At 37.5% G+C, this 22,108-nt stretch overlaps 1 protein-coding gene across 2 annotated transcripts in view; it reads left to right on the forward strand.

Moving 5' to 3' along the window:
- Nucleotides 1–22,108, forward strand: part of RAP1A (RAP1A, member of RAS oncogene family) — a 95,200-nt gene that overhangs the window by 34,941 nt on the left and 38,151 nt on the right. Inside the window, exon 1 of one of the 2 annotated variants that reach the window (XM_010359075.2) lies at nt 9,787–9,859. The exons of the other annotated variant lie outside the window; for it this stretch is intronic. The gene's annotated coding sequence lies outside the window, so the exon portion shown is untranslated. Of the gene's footprint in view, nt 1–9,786; nt 9,860–22,108 lie in introns of those variants that run through there. 2 annotated transcript variants of the gene reach the window in all.

Genomic DNA, 22,108 nt, shown 5'->3' on the forward strand with positions numbered 1-22,108 from the left:
ACTTTGGAGGCTGAGGTAGGAGGGAATTGCTTGAGGTCAGGAGTTCGAGGCTGCACTAAGCTGTGATTGTGCCACTGCACTCCAGTGGTGACAGAGTGAGACCCTGTCTGAAAAAATAAATGCGGGCCAGACCATAGACCAAGTACTTATAGCAAAAGAGAGTTTCTAAATTCCATGCAACAGAACTTCCATTCTTAAACCCAGTGTTTTGCTTTAATCCACTGGTGCCCAATCCTTAGCAGTTGTACACCAGACTTATGAGCTATGAGGGGAAAATGACAATGGAAAACATAGATTGAATGCAAAATAACTGAAAAAAAGAAAAAACAAAACAATGCAAAAAACAATAAAAAAAATTAACAGAAATTAACTTGACTGTGATAAAAGAAACAGCTAAAAGCAAACAACATCTGAGCGAAAAGATAAAAAAGTGACTATTCTTATAGAACAGACTGCTTGATAGGAACTTTTGAAAAACTTGTTTTAAAACTTTTTTTTAAAGATAAATGAAAAAGAATAGGCATTCACAAAAGAGAAGGGCTCATGACTGATAAATATTTGAAAACATTAGCCTCACTAATCAGAGAAGCTTAGAGTGATAAAATTTTGATAATACAATTTACAAAATAAGAACATTTACGTTGAAACTGTGCTGTTAGGGATATGGTGAAATGGGACCCACACATTCCTGATTGGAATGCCAGTTGATAAAACTACTAATCTCCATGAAGAACCTTAAAAATGTTCCTAGTCTTTGGTTAATTAATGTTCCATGTGAGAATATAAACCAAAGAAAAAAATGACAACTGGATAAAAGTGTATTATATAAAGATTCATTACAGCATTGTCTATAATAATAGAAAATACTTGGACATGCCCAGCAAGAAGGATAGTTAAATGACTGTACATTTATTGCAATATCTGTTAAAAACTTCAGTGACCTTGGAGAGAGATGAAGTAATATCAGTAATATCGGCGGGGGTGGGGGTAGGGGGGTAATAAAAAACAAGATTCAAAATTGCAACACTTTAACCTCTAATGTCAAGCTGTAGACCTAGTCTTGAGAACAGTTCATTCTGGACAAATACTTCCTGAGTTGCTCTTAAATGTTTGATTTACTGAATACCTACTATAAAAATAAATACGGCAAAACCCCTTTTGAAACCACATTCTCCTTCCCCTTGTAGTAGTGACCTCCCGATTTTTCTATTCCTCCTTCAAGCAAACTCCTCAAAAAAATTGTCTATAATGCCATCTCCCAATTTCTTACCTCCCAGTCTTTCCTGAACCTAATTGTGCTTTTGTCCTGGGTTATTACACTGAAATTGGTTTATCAAGTCTCCAGTGACCTCCAGTGGACAGGTTCTCACTCTCATCTTCCTTTACATGTCAGCATTTGACAGTTGATCACTTCCTCCTCTTTGAAATATTTTCTTCTCTTTATGCCAATAAACTATATACATGGTTCCCCCCGCCCCCACCGCCTCACTAGTTGCTCTTTCTTGACCTGCTTTGATAGCTTCTCTGCCCTGATTTTTTTTTTTTTTTAGTCAATATGGAGAATTGTGTTGTATTTTTTTATATCGTGGTAAAATACACATAACTTATACCATCGTAATTATTTTTAAGTATACAATTCAGTAAAATTAAGTACATTCACATTGTTGTGCAGACTTCATCAACATCCGTTTTGAGAACTCTTCATTTTATGTAACTGAAACTTGATTCCATTAAACAGTAACTCCCCATCCCCCTTCTCGGCCCCCAACAACCACCATTCTACTTTCTGCCTCTGAATTTTTTACTATAATAGGTACTTCATATAGATTAGGGATACCTACCTATATGTCAAAATTGCAAACTTCTGTGCATCAAAGAACACATCAAGGTTGAGCATCCCTAATCCTAAAATCCAAAATCCATAACTTTTGAGTGCTGATATGACACCAGAAGTGGAACATTCGATATCTTTCCCCATGTGTGTTGCAGTCAAAATAGTAGTCAAAACTTTGTTTCATGCACAGAATTGTTAAACATACTGTATTAAATTACTTTCAAGCTATGTGTATGAAGTGTTTATGAAACATAGAAGAATTTTGTGTTTAGACTTGGGTCCCATTCCCATTAGAGCTCATTGTGTATATACAGATATTCCAAAATCTGAAAATATTTGAAATCTGAAGCCCTTCTGTTCCCAGAGGGATACTCAACCTGTAGTCCAATTTATCTGTTTTTTTCTGTGGTTACCTGTGCTTTTGGTGTTTATCCAAGCAATCATTGCCAAATTCATTGTCATGTATCTTTCCTCCTATGTTTTCTTCCAAGAATATTATAGTTTTACTCTCTCTCATTTAGTCTTTGATCCATTTTGAGTTAATTTTTGTTTATGGTGGGCCCAATGAAGAGGGCTCAACTCTTCATTCTTTTACATGTGGGTATCCAGTTTTCCTAGCACTATTTATTGAAAAGACCATCCTTTCCCAATTGAATAGTCTTGGGCTCATTTTCAAAATCGTTTGACCATACATGTGAGGGATTTATTTCTGGGTTATTTTATAAATTTTAATATGTTTTCTTTTTCATCCTGTTCAAAATACCAATTTCCCTTTTGATTTCTTCTTTGATCTATGGATTATTTAGAAATACGTTGTTTAGTTTCTAAATATTTGGGGATTTTCTTGATCTTTCTGTTACTGGTTTCTAATTTAATGCCATAGTAGTCAGAAAACATACTTTTATGATTTAAATTTCTTCAAATTTATTGAGACTTACTTTATAATTTAGAATATGGTCTGTCTTGGTAAATGTTTTGTGTGCACTTGAAAATATTGTATATTCTTTCATTGTTGGATAAAGTACAGTCATACATCACTTAACAGGGATATGTTCAGAGAAATATATCATTAGGCGATTTGTTAAATTAATCTCTAAGTAGCTTATTTCTTTTTAGATACTTTTGCAAGTGATTTTTTTTTCATTTTATTTTCCACTTGTTTGCCAATATATAGAAATACAGTCACACATCATTTAACAACATATCTCCTAGCTATGATCATACCACTGCAGTCCAGCCTGGGCAACAGAGTGAGACCCTGTCTCTAAAGTAAGTAAGTAAGTAAGTAAGTAAATAAATAAAGTAAATCATTAAATTCAACCTTAGCTTACTGTAACTTTTTTAGTTTATAAACTTTCTGACTCCTGTAATAACACTTAGCTTAAAACACAAACACATTGTCCATGTGTTCAAAAATATTTCCTTTCTTTATATCCTTATTTTTTTTCTATTTTTAAAATGTTTTACTGTTTTTAACTTTTAAAACATTTTTGTTAAAAACTAAAACACAAACACGTATTCACCAAGGCCTGCACTGGTTCAGGATCATTAAGATGTCACTAGGCAATAGGAATTTTTCAGCTCCATTATAATCCTACAGCACCACCATCACATATGCGGTCTAAACAATGCGGACTAAAACAATGTCATGCAGTACCTGGCTGTATTCTGTAAATGTCGATTAGATCCAATTGATTGATGGTATTGTTTAGTTCACCTACAACCTTACTGATTTTCTGCCTGCTGGATCTGTCAGTTACTGACAGGGGTGTTGAGGGTTCCAGGCATAATAATGGATTCATCTGTTTCTCCTTGCGGTATCCGTTTTTGCCTCATATATTTCGACACTGTTAGATGCATGCACATTAAGAATTGTTATGTCTTCTTGGAGAGTCGATGCCTTTATCATTATGTAATACTCTTCTTCATACCTGGTAACTTCTCTTACTCTTAAGCCTGCTTTGTCTCAGAATAATATAGCTACTCTTAACTTTCTTTTTATTAGTGTTAGTATGATATATTTTTCTTCATCTCTTTACTTTTAATCTGTGTACAGTGGTCCCCACTTACCCATGGAGGATACATTTCAGTATCCTCTGTGGATGCCTGAAACCGCAGATATAGTACCAAACCGTAAGTGTACTGTGTTTTTTCCTGTACATACCTATAATAAAGTTTAATTTACAAATTAGTCAGAGTAAGAGACTGACAGTAATACCTAATAATAGAACAATTCTAACAATATGCTTCATTAAAAGTTATGTGAACGTAGCCTCTCTCAATATTGTAATATTTTTCAGATACCTATTGACTGTGAGTCACTGAAATTGCAAAAAGCAAAACCATGGATGGGGGTCTACTGTATTTATATTTAAAGTGAGTTTCTTACAGACAGCATATAGTTGGGTCTTGTTTTTTTAGTCCATCCTGACAGTCCTTTAATTGTTGTTGGATTAAGATGTATCTACCATATCTGTTACTCTTTTCTATTCATTGCCCTCCCTTGTTCTTTCTTTTTTTGCCTTTTGGTTTGTGTTTGGACGAACGGAGGCAACATGGCGCAGTTCCGGGTTCTTCACCATCAACTTTCCCGCGCCCGGGAAAGACATGAGTCGACTGCGCAGGCGCAACCCGACCTCCGACGGAGAGGAACCGGAACCCGCCTAGCCACGCCTACCACCCCGCCCCCGACCCGCCTATGTCCCGCCCACTGCCCTCCCACTCCCGGGCCCAGGACATAAACACCGCTCGAGGCGGGCACGCCGGGGCGAACTTCCTCGGCCGCTCCTTGTACGCGGGACCCAGGAACCTCCTCTGAGAACGCCGGAGCGAACTTCCTCGGCCCCTCCTCGTACGCGGGACCCAGGACCCAGGAACCTCGTCCAAGAACGCCGGAGCGAACTTCCTCGGCCCCTCTTCGTACACGGGACCCAGGAACCTCATCCGAGAACGCCGGAGCGAACTTCCTCGGCCCCTCCTCGTACGCGGGACCCAGGAACCTCGTCCGAGAATGCCGGAGCGACTTCGTCGGCCTCCACCGCGGGAGACCGCTGAACCTCGCCCCTCCCTCACATTGGCTTGTAAATAGTTTTTTTTTGCCTTGCCTACTTGCCTTTTCTCTGGCATTTGCTCTGGGGGTCGCATTAAAGCAAATCGGTTTCAATTGAACATTTTATGTTACTTCATTTTTTCTCCTCGCTTACTGTATTGATTATACTTGTTTTTACTTTTTTTTACTAGTTGCCCTTGAATTTGCAGTATACATTTACAACTAATCCAAGCCCACTTTCATATAGCATAGCACTTCATGTGTAGTGCAAGTACCTTGGAACAGAGTATTCTCAATTACTTACACCAGTCCCTTATAACATTGCTGTCATTCATTTTACTTATCCATAAGCTATGGTCACCTAATACCTTGTTCAGTTATTTTGAACAAACTGTATCTGTTTAGATTGATAAAGGATAAGAAAAGTAAAAGTAAAGTTTCCCATCTAAGTAGTTTTCCTTCTTTTTGAAGAAATTTTCACATTTCTTGCAAGTCATGTCTACTGGTGACAAATTCTCTTAATTTTTGTTTTGAGAATGTCTGCATTTCTCCTTCATTTGGAGGATAGTGTCACTTGATACAGAGTTGTAACTTGGTGGTTTTTTCTGGGAACACTTTAAATATTTTACTTCACTCTCTTCTTGCTTTCCTGGTTTCTGAAAAGTCTGATGCAATACTTCTCTGTTCTGTTACAGTTGAGATGTTTTTTCCACCCTCTGGCTTTCAGCATTTTCTCTTTGCCTTGATTTTATGCAGTCTGAAATAATACCTAAGTGTAGATGTTTTGGCATTTATCTTGGTTAGTGTTCTCTGAACTTCCTGGGTCTGTGATTTGGTGTCTATCCTCTATTTTTTAGCAGTCTTTTTTTTTTCTCCCAACTTCTCTGTTTGGCCCTGTCTTCCAAACGTATGTGGAAGTTAACCAATTGTTACTACCTCCACTGCTACTCCTTTGGTCGGCATTCCTATCTCTTGTGTTATTTCAGTTGCCTTCTAGTTCTTCCTGATTCTGCCCTTGACCTTCTCTTTTATAATCAGAGAGATCTTTTAAAAATTTCAGTGGAAACTTGACATCCTCTGCTCAAAACTGTCCAGTGGCTTCCCATGCATACCAAGTAAAAGCTAAAGTCCTTACCATGGCCTAAAAGCCTGTATTTAGCTCTCTGTTTAATCTCTTACCTTCTCTTCTCCTGATGACTTCCTCATTGTGCTCCAATTATAGTGCCCTACTTGTTCCTTATTGAAGTCACCTGGCATCTCAAGGCTTTTCTGCTTCCCTTAGATGTCTGCCCAACTCTGTTCTCTAACTGCCTGTCATCTTTAGTTGTTTGCTCAAAGATCATTCTTTTCTATGTTATAAACCTACATGCCATATGGATTACAATCTCCCCATTGCTTTATGTTTTCTGGAACACTTTACCAGCTGACTTGTTTCTGGTAGGAGAGTGCATGGCGCATTGGAGAAGATGTAAGAGAGCCAGTTGGCTGGAGTGTTGAGAATGAGAGGGAGCACTGTTGTGAAATAACAGTTAGAGACCCAGCTGTGCAGACCCTTGTAAGCCATGTTAACATCTTTGGTCTTTATCTTTAAGGGAAATGGGAAATCACTGAAGTATCTGAACTGAAGGGATTTGGAGGAGGTCACTAAGTGATTAAATTTGTCATTTCACAAAGTTCATTTTAGCTTCCTTTTGAATATATTGGAAGGGGGAAATATTGGATGTAGGGAGATCAGATGAGGGGCTATTGTAGTGATCCAGGTGTAAGCTTATGGTAGCTTATTTAGTCTGTTATGGTTGATGGACATACAAAGAGAATGTTTGAAACTCCCTGATTATCTGAAGAAATCTATTTATATACATCTGTGGTCAGCGATTCATAACTCCTGATTGCCAGGTTAAGATTTCCAATTTAGGGGCTGGGCACAGTGGCTGACGCCTGTAATCCCAGCACTTTGGGAGGCCGAGGCGGGGGGATCGTGAGGTCAGGAGTTCGAGACCAGCCTGACCAACATGGTGAAACCCTGTCTCTACTAAAAATACAAAAAATTAGCCAGGCATGGTGGCACACGCCTGTAATCCCAGCTACTCGGGAGGCTGAGACAGGAGAATCACTTGAACCCGGGAGGCGGAGCTTTCAGTGAGCCGAGATTGCACCGCTGCACTCCAGCCTGGGCGAAAGAATGAGACTCCATCTCAGGAAAAAAAAACAATTTCCAATTTAGAGGATCTCTTTTTGGTTCCATGATAAGAAAGTAGAATGGCTTTCCCAGTGTAATTCTTCAGAATAAATTCTAGAAATTCTGTTAGTCAAATAGTTACGTATCTCTTTTTGTCTATGTCTTAGCATTTGGCACGAAATTAAAGGTTCCTAATTAAGCTAATTATTATTTAATGGTCATTTCTAGATCCTGTTCAAATTAATTCATCTCTCATGAAGGCAAGACTTTAACTAATTTCCTTGTTTTTCCCAGCCTTCTCTCATCTGAAAAAATTAACTTGATCAGGACTAAGATTGTTCTTCAATCGGATGTTTTCAAGACAAAGGTGTCTATATAGGTGTTATTTCTCTTCACAAAACTAATAGCTCTGGGAACAAAAATTTGTGTAGAACAGTAGCACTTACAAGGATAGGAAACTCAACACTCTGGCCATCCTTAAAGAGATTTGAAGCTGTTACATGAGCAAACATTTAGTAAACAGGGATTCTAATAGTAGTTTTCTAATGTGGCAGTGTTTATAATAAACTAAAACATTGATTCTCTCTTTTCACTTTTGTTTGGGAAGGAAAAAAGCATTAAGCTTCTGTACCTGAAATATGTTATTAAATATATTGTTTACTTATCAGAAACCAGTAAGGTATCTTAGTCCAGTTTTGTTGTGTAAATAAAGAAGTTGAATATTAATGAGGACAAATGACTTGTCCAGGCTAATGTAACTTCTAGATCCTGATTTTGGACCCAGATATTCCTTCAAAAGGCTCTTTGGTTTTTGTTGTTGTTGTTGTTGTTGTTTTGAGACGGAGTCTCGTTCTTTTGCCAGGCTGGAGCCAATGTCATGATCTCGGCTGACTGCAACCTCTGACTCCCTGGTTCTAGTGATTCTTCTGCCTCAGCCTCGTGAGTAGCTGGAATTACAGGCAAGAGCCACCACGCCAAGCTAATTTTTGTATATTTAGTAGAGACGGGGTTTCACCATGTCAGCCAGGATGGTCACGATCTCCTGACTCTCATGATCCACCCTCCTTGGCCTCCCAAAGTGCTGGGAATACAGGCATGAGCCTCTGTGCCTGGCCAAGGCTCTTTGTTTTTGATCAGAGGTTGTTAGTTTGGGTTCCCTGGTCTCCAACATCCCTCACTTCCCCCAGTGTATATATTCTTTTCAAAGAACTGGACTTACTAGATTAAGGAATCCAATAAAGTTAAGAATCAATAAATTTGATTATACTGCCTCCTGATTTGGGGTTCATAATCTGACAGTGCTTTCCATTCTTGTCTTACATTACCTTTCCAAAATTCTTCTCAAAATACCAGTAACACTCTAGTTACGTTAATAAAGTAGTGATAGTAGTATCTTTTTTAAGTGGACAGTTGCCAGGCACTCTCCTAAGTGCTACATACGCATTATCTAATTTGGTGTTCACAGCAACATTGCTGAACTATGTCCCTTACTTTAAGATTAGCCCCCTACCTTAAAGGGTCTCACCAGATTTTAAAGATTGCTTGGATTAATTGAATTACCGAATATAGTGGGAAAAGTCTTAGGCATTAGTGTTAGATAAAACCTAGCTTTGAATCCAAGATCAGCCCTTTTTTTCTTTCAGTAAATGTTTATTGAGCATCTACTGTTTCCCAACTATTGTTCTGGGCAGTAGGAATGGCATCTATAATTTATCTGCATTTTGAAGGGGAGAAAATATCTGCCTTGAAGATTGCTAAAGGCTAAGAAAAAGGCACTTAGAAAAAAGATTTGCTTCCTTGCCCTCCTAACTGATCTTCCTTCTCTAGTTTTTCATTCTTCTGTTGCAATCTACAGAGTACTCATAGAGCTTTCATTTTTCTCTTCAAGCTCTTGTTCAAAAGCGTTAGGTGGCTTTTCTCATCTGATAGGAAAGTTTCAAGTTCATAGGATGTCATGGAGGAACTTTTATAGCCTGCTATTTAAAACCATATATGGGCCAGGCGCAGTGGCTCACGCCTGTAATCCCAGCACTTTGGGAGGCCACGGAGGGCGGATCACCTGAGGTCAGGAGTTCATTACCAGCCTGACCAGCATGGTAAAACCCTGTCTACTATAAATACAAAAAAATTAGCTGGGCGTGGTGGCACATGCCTGTAGTCCCAGCTACTTGGGAGGCTAATGCCGAAGAATCGCTTGAACCAAGGAGGTGGAGGTTGCCGTAAGCTGAGATTGCACCACTGCACTCCAGCCTGGGCGACAAAGTGAGACTCCATCTCCAAAACACACACACACACACACACACACACACACACACACACACACACAGACACACATATATACTAAGTCCTTTCCTCTCTCAACCTTTCACAGTAAATGCTCAGGCCACCTAGACATTTTTAAAAATACAGTTTTTCCATTAGATCATCACAGATCACGGAGTTTCTTGAATCTCTGCCTTTTTTCTGGAATTCCATGTCTATAAACATTCTGTCTACCTACACCCCCTTCCTCTCCCTGGGTTTCAAGAAGTACATACAAAGTACACAGAGGAAAATGTCTTTTCTTTCCATGTCCCGTCATTCCTCAGCTTCCTTCCCAAAGGTATTCTATGCATATACAACTTTATGTACATGAATGAATACAGGCAATTTAGCATGTTAGATTGTGAACCCTGAAAGCAGGTTGCCTGAGTTTAAATCGTGGCTTTTCTTCCTAGATATGTGACTTTGGGGATATTACTAGTATCTGCCTCGTAAGCTTATTGTGAGGATTTCTTACAGCACTTCCTGGCACATGGTAAGCACTCAGTAAATGTTTACCATTATTATTGTTGTGTTGTTGTTATATAACAGCATAATATATTCTAAAGAGAGCAACATTTAAGATCTAGAGACGTAGGTTTGAATACAGCTTCCCAGTTACTTTATGCTTAAGTCATTTAATCCAAGTTAAGCCTTGTATGTTTCTTTATAGTGGGGGTAATGACATATAGTTTTGGTTTTGATTACCTAAAATATAAAAAGTTTCGAAAGAGCTTTGTAAGTGACAGAATGATATATAAAATTTAGTTGCTGTTGGTTACATGTTTTTACTTTCCCTTCAAGAAAAGGTTATAACATTTTAGCTGGATAATAGTTTAAGAAACAAAGATACCAGAAACTTTAGTTATAATTATGCATTTTTGCTTACAATTACTCCAAATTCATACTTTTTCATTAGCTTTGGCATGCTTTAGTTTTGGTCATATATAGTTTATGTGGCAGTGCTGTTAAGGTAATAAAGTTAGAGTGAATACCTCTATTTATGGAAATGTATCTATCAAGATTCCAGAATTGGTATACTTAACTATACTTGGCATAATTTAGTACACCTGGCCAAATGTATCTTTTAAGGAAAATAATGTATTGTGGTCAACCTAGAAAGTATTAGTCATGGCCTTAAAATTTTTCTGCATGGTTTACAAATGTTTTGTCTGCGATGATTAATAGTTACTGAAGAATATTCACTTAAGTAGATGGTAAGACATGTAAAAAGCAGTCTTTCATTTCCACTTCTCTTAGTCAAACATTTACTGGTGATGTGCTTTTGATCATTTGCTATGTTGCTAAAACAGGATACGCATTCACTGTTTTTTTTTGACAGCTCATGGATCCAAGAGCACATGTAGTTCCTAAAGGCACAGAGTATAGGATATTTTTGGATACCGTGATATTCACCCCTTATTCTGGTAATTAGAAACATTCCCAGTATTAAACGTTTAGGAGGAAAAGTTATAGTCAAAGGAGACCATCTTTCTTTTAAATCATTTTAATATGAAGAATATATTTTACTTTGGAGATTTAAAATGATTTAAAGTAACAATTTTAGTAACCTTTGGGTTTGTCTTGAAAGTATTTTCATTTGTTTCTAAAATACTTGTTTCTCTGAAGAGAGAAGATGGCTCAATCTGATGACATATGTAACCTTGATGACTGACAGTTTAAACTGAAATCAACAAAGGGAGAATATTTTTTTAATGCATTGAGACAAAGCATACAGGAAGGATGTAATTTTGTATAATCTTTTGTTGAAGTCTTCGAAACAGTACAAGTGTTGTTTGCCTCATGACATGAAAATTCACAGTAGGGTAAACAAAGCTATTATATTTGAATTTCACAAAAATGTTTACTTTCTTAGTTATCTTTCAGAAAAAAATTCAGAATGATGACTCTCTTCTCAAATTAAGTATTTATACTAATACTGCAAAAACTGTCATTTAGGGATTATTTGTACAGTTCTGTGTGGCAATGCACAGCCATGCAACATGTGCATGTGTTTATTAGTTTCCATACGTGCATGTATTTATTAGTTTCCATATGTAAAATCTGGAATCATTGAAACAATCTGTCTTAGACTTTTTTTGATAACGAATTAGGTTAAAAACTCCTTATGTATAACAACATGGTAGTCATTGAATGTAAGAACTCAGGTCACATTGCAGATATTCTAAAAATAGAATGTAAATTAGTTTTTACTAATTACAGGTTTTAACAGTAATTCTGAGATTATTATATGTGGCAAATAATTTGTGTGGTATTCAACAGTCTAATTTAGGTAAATCACAGAGATTTAAAGAAAGCATTGATTTGCATCTGTGATCAGTATTGCTTAGGAAAAATGTCCAATACTATAAGAGTATATAAAGTTTTGACTCAAAGGGGTCAGGGAAGGATATCTTATGGAATTAATACTTGTGCTCAGGTCCAAGGAAAAGAGCAGGCATTATTAACTAAGTGGAGAAGGAAGAAGTCATTGCAGGCAAAGGGAATAGCTTCTACAAAAGCCCTGTGGCAGAAGGGAGCATATCAGGTTTAAGAAACTGAAAGATGGCCAGTGTGACTGTCATAGAGAGTAAATAGGGATATGGCGCAAGATGAAGTTGATACAGGCCAAATCATTAGGAGCTTTGAGGACTTGGAGTTTAATCTTTACCCTATGAGCAAAATGAAATCATTGAATTTTCTGTTTTGAAAAGACCATTGTGGCTGCAATGTAGAGGAACCCAAGTGAGCAACAATGGACTAGTTAAGAGGCTATTTCAGTAGTCCCAGGAGGTTGCTTAGACTAGAGTCATGTAGTGGAAAAGAAAAGGAACTGACAGATTCTTTGCCTGGAGGGTAGTGGTTCTTCGCCCAGGTGATTCTGACACTCCTACCCTCCTCTCCTGTTTCTCTACTCTTTAAAAAAATGGTGATAGAAAATACAAAGTAGTATTCTGTGATTAAATTATCACACTATTATAGATTATATTGTTGATAACAAACTAATATTCATCATTTTATGTTGAGAATATTATAAAGAAATGTTTTCATCACATATAGGTTCATGGCTGGGCGCAGTGGCTCACTCCTGTAATCCCAGCACTTTGGGAGGCCGAGGCGGCCGGATCACTTGACGTCAGGAGTTCGAGACCAGCCTGGCTAACATGGTGAAACTCCGTCTCTACTAAAAATACAAATTAGCTGGGCATGGTGACCCGCACCTATAATCCCAGTTCTTGGGAGGCTGAGGCGGGAGAATTGCTTGAACCTGGGAGGCGGAGGTTGCAGTGAGCCAAGATCGTGCCATCGCACTCCAGTCTGGGCAAAAAGAGCAAGACTCCGTCTCAAAAAAAAAAAAAAAAATGTAGGTTTATGACTTCTCACTTGTGAAGATGTGTATATTGGCCATGTAAGATTTTTTAAATGAAGGTCCCTTTTACAACTGTAAACCTAAAGGAACAATATCGAGGAACTGACATTTATGAGACATGCTCAAAGGCTAAAAAGTAAGTGAAAGCTAGAACCAGCACTCAGAGCCTATTTTTGTCTTGATGGCACCTACTGAACTAGCTAAACCTGGGCTTATGGTTTCATTGCCTTCACAGACATAAGAGGATAGGAGACGAAGCTCAGTCTATGAGGAGACATCCCACTGAGTGTCTGTGCACCCCTCCCCACGCCTCTTCCTGCCAACTCCAAGGAAACTAGACTGTCGCAAATGTTGGCACTAAGTTGAAGTGGGGGTGCAAGTTTGGGGGTTGTTATTCTTTGACATTTTATAGTTATACCCTAGCCTTTATGTTTCCATATCTAAATCGCACTTTCTGGGTTAGCCCAAAAATATCTTAAAATTTGACTATGGTTCAAAGTAATTCTGGTCACTAGTAACCCCAGGCACTTGGCAGAAGCAAATGCACATCACAGTAAAAGATCACAGAACTCTAAAAGAAAAAGACACTGAAAATATGGACTAGCCAAGATAACAGACAACTGAATTGGACTCCCATTGACTTCATATTTTGGAATTATTAGACAGGAATTTAAAATCAGTGTGTTTAGCAAGGTAAAGATTAAAAATATAAGAATGGTGGGATTATGATAGCTAACATTTTGTAGCTATCAGTTGGAACCTTGAACTGTTCCAGTACTTTATGTGTTAATTAATCCTCACAAAACTCTAAAGTAGGGATTATTATTATCCCCATTTTACAGGTGAAGGAATGAAGCAGAGAATGGGGATATAACTTGACCAAGGTTAGTAAAGTGGTAGAACCAGGATTCTAGCCAGGCAGTATGGGTCCTAAAGTCAGGCTTTTAACCATTTTACAATACTGAGAAAGATAATGAGATTATGAGAAGTTACAAATAGCTTTTTTGTGGGTGGGGGAGAACTTTTAGAAATGAAATATGTAGACTGGGCACAGTGACACACATCTGTAATCCCAGCACTTTGGGAGGCCAAGGCAGGTGGATCACTTAAGCCCAAGGAATTCGAGACCAGCCTGGGCAACATGGTGAAATCCCATCTCTACAAAAAAATACAAAAATTAGCTGGGCATAGTGGTGTGTGCCTGTAGTCCCAGCTATTTGGGAGGTTGAGGTATGAGGATCCTTTGAGTCTAGGAGGTCAAGGCTGCAGTGAACTGTGCCACAGCACTCCAGCCTGGGCAACAGAATGAGACCAAAGTTAACCAAATAAAAGAGACAGAAATGGAAAATTTATAAAAAGAAAAGAAAATTGGACAACCATAGCCTAAATTGCTAGTTTTCCCTGATACCATTCTGTGGTTAATAAGTAGTGTTATTATAAGTATAATAAGTATATTAGTTGGATGCTCTGTTGCCTAGCTAAAACTTCCATTTCATTGCCTTCCTGATAGTAAGGTTTGACTGTGTGACAAGGCTTTGGTAATTTGGGATGCAAATTGAAATATGTGTAACTTCTAGGTCATGCCTGTAAGAGGAAAGGGGATATGCCATTTTCTTTCTCTTTCTTCCTTTCTGTGAACTGGAATGTAAACATGGCGATGAGATATTTTTCCCTATGTAGAAGACGGCAATACTCTTAAGGATGATAGAGCAATAAGACGTAAGAACCTGGCTGTCTCAGACTGCCTAGCTGCCAAACAAGACGGTCCTGTGAGAGGAAAATAACCCTGAATTTTGGTTAAGCCACTTTTGAGTCTCTTCTTAACAGCAGCCTTGTCTACGTCTTAACTATTCCAAGAAGAGCATGAAAAGGTCTAATAACCAGAATTTCAGATATGAGGAAAAGCCAAGTAGATACAGTATTTAAGGAGATTTCAATTAGAATTTCCGAAACTGCAAAAAGATACAAATTCAAGAAGTCAAGTAAATCCTAATCAGAGTAAATAGAAATCTAAACCTGAAGTCTTCATAGTTAAATTTGCAGATGATCAGAGATCTCAAAAATAACCAGAAGGGACAAGACAGATCACTTTCAAAAGCTCTGCAATTAGGCTAGCAGCTGACTTACTGAAAGGAAAGTAGAAATCAAAAGATGGTAGAACAGTAACTACAGTGTACTCAGAGTAAATAACTATTAAAGCTAAAATATCTTTGAAGAGTGAAGCAAAGTTTTCAGATAAATAAAACTGGGAGTTTTTTTTTTTGTTCTCACCGCTTGTACGGCACTAAGAAACACTCCAAAAGATATACTTTAGGTAGAAGGAAAGTGACCCCTAATGGAGGATCTGAGATGTTAATTAGGAAAGAAAAATGGGCCCAGGCTCATTTAAGCATTCCAGTAATCCCGGCACTTTGGGAGGCCGAGGTGGGTGGATAACTTGAGCCCAAGAGTTCAAGACCCGCCTGGGCAAGATGGCAAAAACCCTGTCTCTATCAAAAATACAAAAAATTTAGCCGGACGTGGTAGCATACACCTGTAGTCCCAGCTACTCTAAAGGCTGAAGTGGGAGGATTGCTTGAGCTCAGGAGGCAGAGTTTACAGTAAACCAAGATCATGCCAATGCACTCCAGCCTAGGTGACAGAGTTGAGACTCTGTTACAGAAACAACAAAAATGGCTGCAATTATTGAGGCAGGTATCCAACTTAAGTTGGAAAAGCATTAGAATAGACTAAAGAAAGGAAATAAATAATAAACATAAAAGCAGAAATTAAAGAAATAGAAAAGAGGTCTACAATGAAACATCAACACAACCAAAGTTGGTTTTTTTTGAAAAAGACTAGTAAAAGTAACCAACCTGGTAAAATTGACCAAAAGTAAAAGAGGAAGGGCAGAGATAAACAATATGAATGAAAAAGGAGATATAACTAAAAATGTGGCAGATTTTTATAAAAGAGAGAAAAGTGCATACACTAACACATTTTTGTTCAGGGAATAATTTCAAATGGTAGATTATTGTATCTGTTGTCATAATAGTACATCAAGCCTATCAAGACCACTTGTCAAACTTGCCAAAAATTTTACTCTTGAATATGTGAGATGGTTGGATTAAATATTTTAATCCTTTACTTGAATATTTAGAGAATTACAAAGGTGCAATGAATCAGTCATACTTTACTAAAGATTGTGGTAAAGATTTATTTGGGGATATAGATATGGATACATTTCTTTAAAACAGTAGAATATGTGTTCCCTTTTAATGCATAAGGAAGAAGAGGGGAAATACGTAAACCTGGGAAATTGTGGAAACCTTGTATTTTTAAAAGTGTTTTTTAAAAAAGTATTACTAGTAAGTTTTTGGTGCTTATACCAAAAAGTGATGGCACAGTACTGAGTATGATCCATAATTTAGTGTTTCTTTCTCTTAAAATTCTCGTGAGCTTTATATTATATATTCACGCTGTTCAGTGAACTAAATAGTGTACTTAGGCAAGACATGGATGTACCAGGGCAAGCCCCTTGTTTTCTGGAGGACTGGTAGCAAATAGTGGTAGCACTTTTGTAAATATTATAGTTCTAAACTAGTACATAAGAAAGTCCTAGGTTGACAAATATTTACAGACCTAGGGAACAACTGATACAGATTATAGAAGATCCAAAAAGAATTTTTTGGAGGGTGGGGAGAGATGGGAATGAAATTGATAGAGTATCTGGCCGATTTGACAGGGTGGGAAATTATGTTGATAATTCCAGAATAAACACAAATTATATGATAAAAGAAATGTAATCTTAATATACTACGCTGTGTGTTAAGAGAGCTAAAATTCTCATCTATATGATAGCAATATCCAAATGCAAAAATGAAGAGATTCCAGTATGAATTTTATTTGGAAATATTAAGGGAAACACCCAAAGAAACAGGCAGGTAGAAGTTTAAAGTAGCTCTTGTAGATTGAGATTGTGACTGCTCTTTTTTTCTTATAAGCCTTTTAGTAATATCTTCTAATTGTGCTAATCAAGCATGCGTTGCTTTTAAGAGAGAGAATTGAAGCTTTTGCAGAGGAGACTAGAATGATAATAGAGTTTGAAACTTAATTTGAAAAAGGAGACTGTTTATGGAAAAAGAAGTGAGGAAAATAACTGTCTTCAGATACTTAAAGGAGTGTAGAATAGAAGAGGAATTCTCTTTCTTTTGTTTACATGGGCGAGTAGAGCTGAAACCACCCAATAAGTAGCCAATACCAAGAAACAGTCCTGTAAAGAAGTTTCTGAACAATTAGATTACCCAGGAATGAATTTGTCTTTTTTTTTTTTCTTTTTAAGAGTCAGGGTCTTAATTCTGTCACCCAGGCTGGCTGGAGTACAGTGGTGCAGTCACAGTTCCCTGCACCATAGAACTCCTGGACTCAAGCGACTCTCCAGCCTCAAAGGTGAAAGCCACCACGCCCAGCTGAAACATACTGTTGTGTGAGGATTGAATTCAAAGGGCTAGATGTCCATATCTAGATATGTTTTTAGAGTAGATTGCCACAAATGAAAGTTACTGTATTTCAGGAATTCTGTTGTTTTTAAATACTGACTTCAGCATTTAAAACAAGAAAACACAGAATCAGCTATTCATAAAAAATTTGCCTCATATAAGTCAAGTATACTGTTTTCTTTTTTTCTTTTCTTTTCTTTTTTCTTTTCTTTTTTTTTTTTTTTTTTTGAGACGCTCTCGCTCTGTTACCTAGGTTGTAGTGCAGTGGCGCGATCTCGGCTCGGCTCACTGCAACCTCCGCCTCCCTGGTTCAAGCAATTCTTGTGTCTCATCCTCCCAGATGGCTGGGATTACGGGCGCATGCTACTACACCTGGCTAATTTCTGTATTTTCAGTGGAGACAGGGTTCACCATGTTGGCCAGGCTAGTCTTGAACTCCTGACCTGAAGTGATCCACCTGTCTTGGCCTCCCAAAGTGCTGGGATTACAGGAGTGAGCCACCATGCCCTGCTAGCTCCAGTAATTTTTGATATGTTACATTTTAATTATTATTTAATTCAAATTGTTTAATTTCCATCTTGATTTCTTTCTTCCCCCATGGGTTATTTAGAATTCTGTTTAATTTACAAACATTTGGGGATAATGCGGTTATATTTTTATGCTGATTTCTAGTTTAATTTCATGTTGGTTAGAAATTATACTCTGTATGATTTCAGTCCATTGAAATTTCTTGAGACTTGATTTATGGCTCAGCATGGTCTATTCTAGTAAATTATCCATGTACACTGGAAAAGGATGTATAGTTTGCAGTTGTTGGGTGTGGTGTTCTATATGTCTGTTAGGTTAAGTTGATTCTTTATCTGCTCAAATCTTCTATATATCCTTCCTGGTTTTGTCTTTCCTTTCTATCATTTACTGAGTAAGTTCTGTTAAATTCTATTCACGATTCCCATTCTGTCAAGTTTTGCTTTGTATGCTTTGATTTATATTTAAATTTTATTTTTCTATTGAGTGCTGTTAATGTAAATTAATATTAACGTATTCATATACATGGATTGTCTGACATCTTTCCTTTTATTTTCAGTTTGTTGATCTGTTCTTTGTTTCTTTGAGATTGTTTTTTAGTACACTGCAAGAAATTCAAAATATCTTGGGTATGAAATTAGGGAGTAGCTCAGCTGGGTGAATCTAAGTCTCTCATGATGTTGCAGTAAGATGGTTGCTGTCTGGGATCATCTTGAAGCCTTTATTATTCACAGATGTAGGAAGACAGAAACAGCTGGGACTCCCGCAACCATGTCTTTCTCTGTGGTCTCTCCAAAGTGGTGATTGCATGGCAGCCTAACACTTAGGACTCCATAGATACGTATCCCCAAAGAGAAAAAATTCAGGAGGAAGCTCTGATGCCTTTTCTAACCTAGCTTAAGAATTCAGATAGCACCATGTTGACTGAATTTTGTTCGTTGCTAACCCTGCCTATATTCAAGGGGAGGGGAATATGTTTTTTCTTTCTACAAGCTTTTTAGGATTTTGTCTTCGTGTTTAGTAGTTTGGAATTTTAACTACAATATGTTCAGGTGCAAGAATCTTTTTTCTTTCCTCTTCCCACAGTGTTAGGCATTCATTGGGTATTTGAATCTGATGATTCCTAACTTATTCTAAGTTTATCTCTAGAAATGTTATTCTACTATTACTTTGGGTCTGGTGTTCTTTCTACACTCCCATCAGATAGCTGGTGAAACCTCTGGGTCTGTCCTCTTTACCTCTTTCTTTCATACATTCCATCTCTCTGTTCTTTTGTTCAGCTCTCTCTGGTTTGTGTATTGGTATATTTATGTGATTTCATATTACCAAAAAGTTCAGTTTTTCTTTTGATGTACTCTGAAGAGCATTGTCCTTTGTTTTGGAAAGTTAAATCTTACCATGATTTCCATATTCACTCCCCTCCCCCCCAGCATGTTGTGGTGAGTTGTCAGTTTTAAATATTTATGATCCCTGTAAATATTTAAAGATAAACAACAATATACTGCTTAAGAAACTATCTTCATTGTTCCTTAATGTAAAAAATTTTTCTCCAAAATTTCTAATCACTAAATTTCCTTTAATGAATTTTGTTTTATAAGTTCATTTCTACAGGAGAAACTTTCATCTGTAATACATTCATTTATGTTAAAAATTGCAGAAACAACAAAGTTGGGATCAGTTCGCTTCACAAAGACAATCAAGTCATTTTATTTTTGTAAATATTAGAAGTAGGCTTCCTGAAGGAAAAATGAAGAGTTATGTTATAACTTGGACCATAATGTTAGGGACTCAAAATTGACTTAAAATTTAAACATAGTGTAATGTTTATTCCTATCTTCCATATTTGTCAGGGAATCTTAACCAGAGTAAGAAATTTTCTGGTGCTGTGTTGGGAGTGCAGGGCACAAGAGATTTCCATAAAAAGGCATGGGTTTTGCTTGGAAGAGCATAGAGGTTTTCTAACTTGGCAGTAATGAGTTAGAACTAATTCCCCTTAGAAAGAAAAATTAACTTATATTCTTATTGGGAATTCATTTGTGTGTATGCTTTCTTGTGTGACCTATTTGATTATTATATTTGTGAGTGTGCCTATGTGTATACATTCATGACCCATGGCATTTGTTAGGTGTAAATAAAATTTTCTGTACATACTGTGTGAAAAATGGCTTTGGAACTTGAATGTCTTGCCATTTTAGTTGAGGAACAGGGGCCAAATATTTTGTTGTTGCAGAATACTCAAAATAATATGACCATCTCTGAGTTCTTTCCCCAGTTTCTGTTGCCCTAGAAAAGCTGGAGGCATTTGGGGAATATAAATGATCCTTGCTATATTAGGATTCTGTCTTGGAAGATATGCATTTTTGGATTAGAGAGACGGTGAATTCACATCTTGTTAAAATGACAGCGATCCCCAGACTTAAGAGGCCTGGAAGGGGGCTAGGGATGTGGGCATCCTTTTACGTGAAATATATGCTCTTGTGTTTAGCTGTCAGTATTTTTCTTTTCATGGAAATGAAACCATTTTTTTTTCCCCGTGAAATGGAATCACCTAATCCAGATAGAGGTATAAGATGCCTAGTGCCCAACACAAACCTCTCCAAATAATACATTTTCAAAATGTATTATTCCAAATAATACATTCCTCACTCTACATTTTCAAAAATGTGGTTATTTTTAAAGGCTCAGCCAGTTCTTACCTTGCTTCTCTTTCTCATTGGTTGACCTCATCCACTGCTATGGCTTCAATGGTACCGTCTTGACCAGCATTGACTCCCAAGTGTGTACTTCTAGTCCATTGGTTTCTACGGAACCTCCAGAGTTGGCTTTTAAAATATCTATCAGATATCCTTACCTATTCTTCCCATAGGAATCTCACAGTTAAGTTTTGGAAGAAAGTAGTATCTTTCTTTTTAAACCTCCTTTTGTGTTTCCTGTCTTAATTGGAGGTAGGCTATCAACCACTTACTTGCTCAGGCTAGATACCTAGGAGTTATCACTGAATCTTCTTCATTCCTCTTAGTAGCTTCTTATCAGTTATGGAGTCCTGTCAGTTTTATCCTCAGAAAAGTATTGCCCCTCTTCAGCCCTGGTGCTCCTGTACAGGCCCATGTCATCTCGCACTGGAGCTATTGCAGTAGCTTCCTAGCTATTCTTCCTGCCTCTAGTCTCCTTTCTTCAGTCCATTTTGCATACTGCCAGTTGTTTTTCCAGAATACAAATCTAATCATATTAATTTTTTTAAATCACTTTGTCTTCTCCCCATTGCTTACTAGATAAAATATAAGCTCTTTAACATGACAAATGCCGAGCTATGTAGTATCCCTAGATCTTTTGTATTTAATTCTTTTTTTTTTTTAATTATTTAAGTTCTAGGGTACATGTGCATAACGTGCAGGTTTGTTACATATGTATACTTGTGCCATGTTGGTGTGCTGTACGTATCAACTCGTCAGCACCCATCAACTCGTCATTTACATCAGGTATAACTCCCAATGCAATCCCTCCCCCTTCCCCCCTCCCCATAATAGGCCCCGGTGTGTGATGTTCCCCTTCCCGAGTCCAAGTGATCTCATTGTTCAGTTCCCACCTATGAGTGAGAACATGCGGTGTTTGGTTTTCTATTCTTGTGATAGTTTGCTAAGAATGATGGTTTCCAGCTGCATCCATGTCCCTGCAAAAGACACAAACTCATCCTTTTTTATGGCTGCATAGTATTCCATGGTGTATATGTGCCACATTTTCTTAATCCAGTCTGTCACTGATGGACATTTGGGTTGATTCCAAGTCTTTGCTATTGTGAATAGTGCCGCAGTGAATATACGTGTGCATGTGTCTTTATAGCAGCATGATTTATAATCCTTTGGGTATATACCCAGTAATGGGATGGCTGGGTCATATGGTACTTCTAGTTCTAGATCCTTGAGGAATTGCCATACTGTTTTCCATAATGGTTGAACTAGTTTACAGTCCCACCAACAGTGTAAAAGTGTTCAAAGAACTCAAACAAATTTACAAGAAAAAAACAACCCCATCAAAAAGTGGGCAAAGGCTATGAACAGACATTTCTCAAAAGAAGACATGCATACAGCCAACAGACACATGAAAAAATGCTCATCATCACTGGCCATCAGAGAAATGCAAATCAAAACCAGAATGAGATACCATCTCACACCAGTTAGAATGGCAATCATTAAAAAGCCAGGAAACAACAGGTGCTGGAGAGGATGTGTGATTTAATTCTTTAGTGTATTTGCTTAAGCTGTTTCCTTTGCTTGGAATGTCCTTCTAAGCATTATAGCTGGAATATTCCTATTCAGTTTTTTACTAAGCTCTTCATATGAGCTAGTCAGAATGAAAACAACTGTCCTGGAGT

The sequence above is a fragment of the Rhinopithecus roxellana genome, chromosome 8, assembly GCF_007565055.1.
Source record: "Rhinopithecus roxellana isolate Shanxi Qingling chromosome 8, ASM756505v1, whole genome shotgun sequence".
Lineage (NCBI taxonomy): Eukaryota > Metazoa > Chordata > Mammalia > Primates > Cercopithecidae > Rhinopithecus > Rhinopithecus roxellana.